This window comes from Ovis canadensis, chromosome 12 (genome assembly GCF_042477335.2).
Source record: "Ovis canadensis isolate MfBH-ARS-UI-01 breed Bighorn chromosome 12, ARS-UI_OviCan_v2, whole genome shotgun sequence".
Taxonomy (NCBI): Eukaryota; Metazoa; Chordata; class Mammalia; order Artiodactyla; family Bovidae; genus Ovis; species Ovis canadensis.
This window is the reverse complement of record NC_091256.1, coordinates 46,453,339-46,461,007: the sequence shown is the minus strand read 5'-3', so window position 1 is coordinate 46,461,007 and position 7,669 is coordinate 46,453,339. Positions and strand designations below refer to the sequence as shown.

Here is a 7,669-nt window from a genome sequence, read left to right as displayed (position 1 = left end):
TTCTTCACATCAGGTGGCCAAAGTATTGGAGTTTCAGCTTCAGCATCAGTCCTTCCAATGAACATTTAGAACTGATTTCCTTTACCATTGGCTGGTTAGATCTCCTTGCAGTCCAAGGGACTCTCAAGAATCTTCTCCAACACTGCAGTTCCAAAGCATCAATTCTTCAGCACTCAGCTTTCTTTATAGTCCAACCCTCATATCCATACATGACTACTGGAAAAACTATAGCTTTGACTAGACAGACCTTTGTTGGGAAAGTAATGTCTCTGCTTTTTAATATGCTGTCTGGGTTGGTCATAGCTTTTCTTACAAGGAGTGTCTTTTTATTTCATGGCTGCAGTCATCATCTGCAGTGATTTTGGAGCCCCCCAAATTAAAGCAGTAATGCGTGTAAATGGCCAGACTCAGTGCTTGACATCTGGAGCAATCTCAGACATCACAGCAATCATTTTTCTGAATAGTATAGTACTACTGATAGTGTTTGTTGTTGTTTAGTTGCTAAGTCGTGTCTGACTCTTTTGTGACCTCATGGACTGTAGCCCGCCAGGCTCCTCTGTCCATGGAATTTCCCAGGCTTAAATACTGGAGTTGGTTGCCATTTCTTTCTCCAGGGGAATCTCCCTGACCTAAGGATCAAATCCACGTCTCCTGCTCTGCAGGCAAATTCTTTATCACTGAGCACCAGGGAAGCACTGTTAGTGTTACAAGACCATTAAGGTTACAGTCACCAAGTCACCACATGTGAGGCATCAACTGTGGTCCATGAAGAGACACACTGCACATCGCCAAGCTGGATGACTGGCAGATGAAGAAATAGCAAAGGAGAGGCTGCTGGCTGGGGGTTGAGGATAAATTCTCTTCATGATGCAGGTCTGCAGAACAAGACTGTCCTCCCAGCACCAGAGCTCATTGGGAAGATGTACATTCAACAGGTTGGGACATGGGATGTTGGCCATGCTCCCTAGCAACCAACCTACTTCTTGCCTGGGGTATTTCCTCTTTTGTGGGTCTTCATAGGAGAGCATCCACCCCATTCACACTGCAGAAGCCAGTGAAGACATATCACTTAGAATTAGGATTAAAGTATTTTGTGCTCCCTGCTTCCTGACCCACCAGGACCAAGCTGGTCCCCTCCTGTTTGCCAAGCCCGCTTCTCCAGCTTCCCAGTGAGCTGTGAGCCCCAGGGTCTGTTTGTGTTATTTACACACAAAGGAACCCTTGTTGTTGTTGTTTAGTCACTCAGTCATGCCAAACTTTCTGTGACCCCAGGGACTGTAACCCTCCAAGCTCTCCTGTCTATGGGATTTCCCAGGCAAGAATACTGGAGTGGGTTGCCATTTCCTACTACAGAGCACCTTCCCAACCCAAGGAATCGAACCCACATCTCCTGCATCTCCCACTTGGCAGGAAGATTCTTTACCACTGGGCCACCTGGGAAGCCCACAAAGGAGCCAAATCTGGCATGAAGTCAGTGATGATCTTTGTCTCATCATCAGATCACTTCCCCACTCAGAAACTACAGATCCTCCATCCAATCCTAAGCAGAGATGTTTTGTACCCCACCCAAATCAAGGACCACCAACCCCTTCCTCAATATCTCAGGTGCCTGGATCCATTACCTCCCAGACAGCTTTTCTAATCTTAACGAGCTTTGATTTGGGGCAAGTTCCTTCCCATTTACAACAAAATACAGTCTGGCTGCTTGAAACTTCCACTCATTAAACTTACTGGCTCAATAAATTTTTAGAGAGCACCTACTTTGTCATAGGACTAAAACATAACAGAGTTCCTGCCTTTCTGGAGGTCTGCATTCTTATGTGGTAATAATGGAAAACAAGAACAGAAAACAGATTTTGAGGACATAGGTGGGTATGCTTCTAAGCTCTTTGCAGGAAAACAACTCATTTAATGCTTACAACTACCCTTTGAGAGGCTTCTCCAATAGCTCAAGAGGTAAAGAATCCTCGCAATGCAGGAGATGTGGGTTCAATCCCTGGGTCAGAAGATCCCCTGGAGGAGAAAATGCCAACCCACTCGTCTTCTTGCCTGGAGAATCCCATGGTCAGAGGAGCCTGGCGAGCTAGATTCCATGTGGTCACAAAGAGCCAGACACAACTGAAAAACAGCACAAGCTTACCCTGTGAAGCAGGTACGCTCACGATCTCCCATTTATAGATGAGGAGATGGAGGAGATGAGGAGTTCAGACAGGTCAACAAATATGCCTAAAGTCAAATGCTTAGGAAGAAACAAGACGGGGCTCTGAACCAGGAAGTCAGACTCTACTGCCTAGCATCATTCACCAAGGCATACTGCCTCTCAAAAACTGCCCAGAAACAAGTAAATATCAGTATTCAGTTGCTTACATGTGCTGTGAAGAAAAACACATCAGGGAGAGGAGTATGGGAGAAAGGATAATGGGCTGATATTTTTTCCAGACACTCAGGGAAGCCTTGTTAGAGGAGCTGCTGGGAACCGAGTGGGTGAAGATGGGATTAGAGAGGTTTAGAGAACTAGTTCTGGTGTACGATGTCACCTAAAACTAGTCAGTCCCACTTCTATATAAAATCTATTGCAAGATTTAAGAATAACTCTCAAGTCCCCCTTTATGTTTCACACTTTTTAAAAATACTCCTGTTTTGTGTAGGGTTTGTGTGGGGTGGGTGGGGAGGGGGGGTTGTTGGCTTTTTCTTTGTTCTCAAGCCTTCTAACCCTCCTGCAGGCCTGCTCTGACTGCACTGCTGCCTCTGAGTCCCTCAGATGGAAATTCTAGGGGACTCCAGGCCAGGGAATGCTGGACCAGCGTCCACAGGCAAATGTTTGCAAGCTTATCTAGAGCCTGTGTGTCTCTGAATCCCCGTCATCTCTTTAGCTGCTGTATCTCATTACTCCCAGATCTTTTCCCAGGAGCCGTTCTCGTTCTATATTTGAACAATTACTTTTTAAAAATCTTTGAAGTTTTTCACTTCATCATATTAATTTCAGTTTCAGTTTTTAATTCCAGGCCACTAAAATTATTCTTAAATCTCGGTCCTACCATCACTGTTACTAGGTTCTTCTGAGCTTTGTCCCATCTGCTGGATTGTATAATGTTTCTTTCCTCAGTTGAGTCGTGTTCTTGAACGGGAAAAAGCCAAGGTCAAGGACAGAGACCTGAGCCTCAGAGACCATCCCATGGGCTGGAAGGGGTTACTATTTGCTGCAGCAGGTCTGGGTACATCTGACAACAATAACATTCAGTCAAATGGTATACAGTCTTCTCCAGCGCAACACATACTTCCTTAAGAGCCAGCACAAAGGCAATACACTCCATCCACAGTTTTCCCTGAGCTTGCAAATTAATTTCCCTGTTTTAAAAAGTAGAATGATGTTCATTTCTTATATTTTCCTCCTGTAGGAATTGATCACTGCATCCACTTCAAAATATAGTCATACCTCACAGATGCAGAAGGTTTGGTTCCGACTACCACAAAAAAGTGAATATTGCAATAAAGCCAGTCACACAAAATTTTTTTTGGTTTCCCATTATGTTGACACTATACTGAAGTCTATTAAGTGTGCAAGAGCACTATGTCTTAAAAAACAATGTACATACCTTATCTACTGAATAGCACAGGGAGCTATACTCAGTATCTTATGATAACTTTTAATGGTAACGAATCTGAAAAATAATTGAATCCCTTTGCTGACACTTGAAACTAACACATCAATGTAAATCAACTATAAAAGTGAATGTGTCAATCGCTCAGTCATGTCCAACTCTTTGTAACCCCATGGACAGTAGCCTACCAAGCTCCTCTGTCCATGGAACTCTCCAGATAAGAATACTGGAGTGGGTTGCCATTCTTTTATCCAGGGGATCTTTCTTAGCCAGGGAATGAACCTGGATCTTCCTCATTGCAGGCAGATTCTTTACCATCTGAGCCATCAGGGAAGCCCAAATTAACTATATTTCAATTTAAAAATAAATAAAATTTTAAAAAGAACTAAAAAAGCAATGTCCATACCTTAATTTAAAAACAGCATTGCTAAAACACATGTTAACCATCATTTCATAACATGCAGCTGGCAAGCTTCAATTTGTCAAAATTGCAGTGTTTGCAGAGTACAATAAAGTCAAGCACAATAAAATGAGGGATGCCTATGTTCAGAATCTCTTTAAGAATTTTTTTTTTTAAATATGGTCTTTATCAATAGCCTGCTTATCTGCCTGCAGCTCTCTGCTATTTCTCACTTTTACCTGCAATACTCTGAAGTCATAGCTCCATATCTCTTCAGCAGGGCTCCCCGCTGCCTTGCCTGGCCTGAGAGAAACCTGACTCTTTTTTAAATTTCCAATCTCCCTCTGCAGAAAAGGAAATGTGCACCGGACTCTTTTCGAAACACACTGGGGAATAAATATGCATGAATAAATGCAAGAAGAGAACCACAAGAGAAGCTTCATTTTTAAAAATCTCGAATCAGCTGCTCTACAGAGTGAAGATTTCTGGACCCAAGCAAGATTTCAAAAGTCTTTTCTATTAAGCTCAGCAATTTTTAGAAGCCAGCCGTGTCTATCATGCTTTTTTCTAGGTATTGAATATAATATTCTTTCTTCTTCTTTCAAAGATCTTCCTGCAGGCAGCCGCCTGAGTGGGAGCACCAGTGCGGGGGAGGTGGGGGGAAGCTCTCACAGCAGGTGCCAGACGTGGCCTCTCCCTGAGGTGGGGCTAGTCTGTTTTGAGTCACTGGGCAACTTCATGTCACCACCTCCATACCCACCACCAGCTCACCCCTGCCTTCACATGATCTGTCTTCAAGGAACTTGTTGGAGGTGTTAAAGCAAAGGGATGACACGAATCTGAGTCAATAGATGAACATTTCCCCTCAACTGAAAACACTTCAGTGAAAGAAAAAGAAAAAGATAGCATAGTTACCTGATTAAAACCTCATTGCCATCATGTAAGCATGACTAGAAAACGGACAACTTCAGGGCAGTAAACGCTGCTTTCTCCTGATTATTTTAGGGTTCTCTGGGAAATGATGCTTTTAGAAAAACCATAAAAAATGATAACACTTAATGCTAGTGAGCACAGGGCAAAATTAATGTACTCATGTTCTGCTTGTCACGATATACTAGTACAATCATTTTGGATTGTTAATGCAAAGCATTTGTCAGAAAAAAATTCACAGCTTTTGGCCTAGTCATCCCAATCCAAGGAAGCTACCCTAAAGTAACAAAGAGAAGAAAAAATATATAGGCACAAAACTGCTCATTACAGCATAAAAAGGTCGACTTTGTACAGTCCCAAGTATATACCATACACTGAAAATATTTGTTGAAAAGCTAAATACATACAGCAGTCTGATGATGATTTAATAAATTTACACAAACAGGATGGAATAGTACACAGAAATTAATATTATAATAGTCTATAAAATATGAGGAAGACTTCATAGTATAAAATTAATATACATTTCAAAATAATATTCAAATTGATTGCAATTAAATAGATATGTGTATGCATGGAAAAATAATATGGAAAAATAGAAATCGTTGAGCAAAGTGAGAAGATGGGGAAGAAGGCAGGCCTCTTTTCATGCCTAGCACAGCCATGGTGCAGGGTCCCAAGAAGCACCCGAAGCACGTAGCAGCTCCAAAACATTGGACGCTGGATAAACTGACTGGTATGTTTGCCACTTGTCCATCTACTGGTCTCCACAAGCTGAGGGAATGTCTACCCCTAATCATTTTCCTAAGGAGCAGATTTAAGTATGCCCTAACAGGAGATGAAATGAAGATTTGTATGCAGCATTTCATTAAGATCAATGGCAAACTCCACACTGATATAACCTACCTTACTGATTTTATGGATGTCATCAGCATTAATAAGACTGGGGAGAATTTTCATTTGATCTGTGACACCAGGGATCATTTGCTGTTCATTGTATTACACCTGAGGTGGCCAAGTATAAATTGTGCAAAGTAAAAAAGATCTTTGTGGGGACAAAAGGAATCCTTCATCTGGTGACCCATGATGCTCGCACATCCATTACCCCAATCCCCTCGTCAAGGTGAATGACACCATTCAAATTGACTTGGAGACTGGCAAGATTACTGATTTAAGTTTGACACTGGTAACCTGTGAGTGGTGACTGGAGGTGCTAACCTGGGAAGAACTGGTGTGATTACCAACCAGGAGAGACATCAAATTCTTTTGATGTACTTCATATGAAAGATGCAAACGGCAACAGCTTTGCCACATGGCTCTCGAACATTTTCATTATCGGCAAAGACAACAAACGGTGGCTCTCTCTTCCCTGTGGGAAGGGCATTCGCCTTACCGTTGCTGAGGAGAGACGGGAGACTGGCAGCCAAACAGAGCAGTGGATAAAATGATCTCTACGTGATGTGATTAGAAAAGTCTTTGTACTTAATTAAAGATAATACCAAGTGATTAATAATAAAAAAGTGAGAAGATTGAAAGCAGTGTTTATAATTTTACTAAATTTTCTCTAATCCTGTGGTATTTTCTTTGCCACTTCAGAAGTGCTTCTTACAGAAAGAAACCTACACCACCCATAAAGACAAGAGATGGCAAAGATCTTCGGGGTTAAATTTAAGCAATCATTTTAAAAGTCCTTTTGTATAACTCTTAGAGAGTTAACTGGCCTGTGCAGGGGCTGAGGGGTGCTTCCCTATTGGGAAACACTGTAAACACCACTTCAGTTCAGTTCAGTTCAGTCGCTCAGTTGTGTCCGACTCTTTGCAACCCCATGAATCGCAGCACGCCAGGCCTCCCTGTCCATCACTTAGAACTGCCTAAAACAGATTCCTCCTCTATATACACAGTTACTTGACTTCAGCTCGCAATAAAATGAAGGTTGAGGGGCTTCCCTGGTGGCTCAGTAGCAAAGAATCTGCCTGCCTATTCAGGAGCCTCGGGTTCAATCTCTGATCCAGAAAGATCCCACATGCCTCAGAGCAACTAGGCCCATGCGCCACAGCTGTTAGCCGTGCTCTGAAGCCCATGCACCCTAGAGCTGTGCTTGGTAACAAGAGAAGCCACTGCTGGTCGCAACTACAGAAAAGCCCAGACAGTAATGAAGACCCAGCACAGTCAAAATAAGTAATTTTTTTTTAATGAAGGTTAAATAGCTTACTTTGCCCCTGGATCCTCATACTGTTTCTGAAAATACAGTCACCCTGTTTTTCTAATGTTGTCACCTTACCTTCCTGGGCTATTTCTGCACGTATTTAACAGGACTCTTCTCTTCCAGAAAAGGCACAAAAAAGAGTGACCCCTGTTTGACACATCACCAAGACAGAGCCACGTGCAGGGCAAGGGAACTGAGATCAGGCATCTCTTGGGTTTAAAGGGTTGGGAGCATCTACTGCGGCTCTCAGATGCCTTCTTCTCCCCAAAGCACATGCAAAAACCATGATTTTTAACAAGCAATAAATAGCCAGGCTTAACTGGTTTAGCAGTAAAGAATCCGCCTGCCGATACAGGAGATGTGGGTTTGATCCCTGGGTCAGGAAGATCCCCTACAGTAGGCAATGACAACTCACTCCAGTATTCTTGTCTGGAAAATCCCAAGGACAGAGGAGCCTGGTAGGCTACAGTCCATGGGGTCATGAAAGAGTCGGACATGACTGAGCAACTAAACAACAACCAGGCTTAGTAA

The 7,669-nt window shown here is 42.8% G+C and overlaps 1 pseudogene; it reads left to right on the top strand.

Annotated features, from left to right (window-relative positions):
• Nucleotides 1-5,595: 5,595 nt before the first annotated feature.
• Nucleotides 5,596-6,375, top strand: LOC138415880 (small ribosomal subunit protein eS4, X isoform-like; annotated as a pseudogene).
• The last annotated feature ends 1,294 nt before the right edge of the window (nt 6,376-7,669 follow it).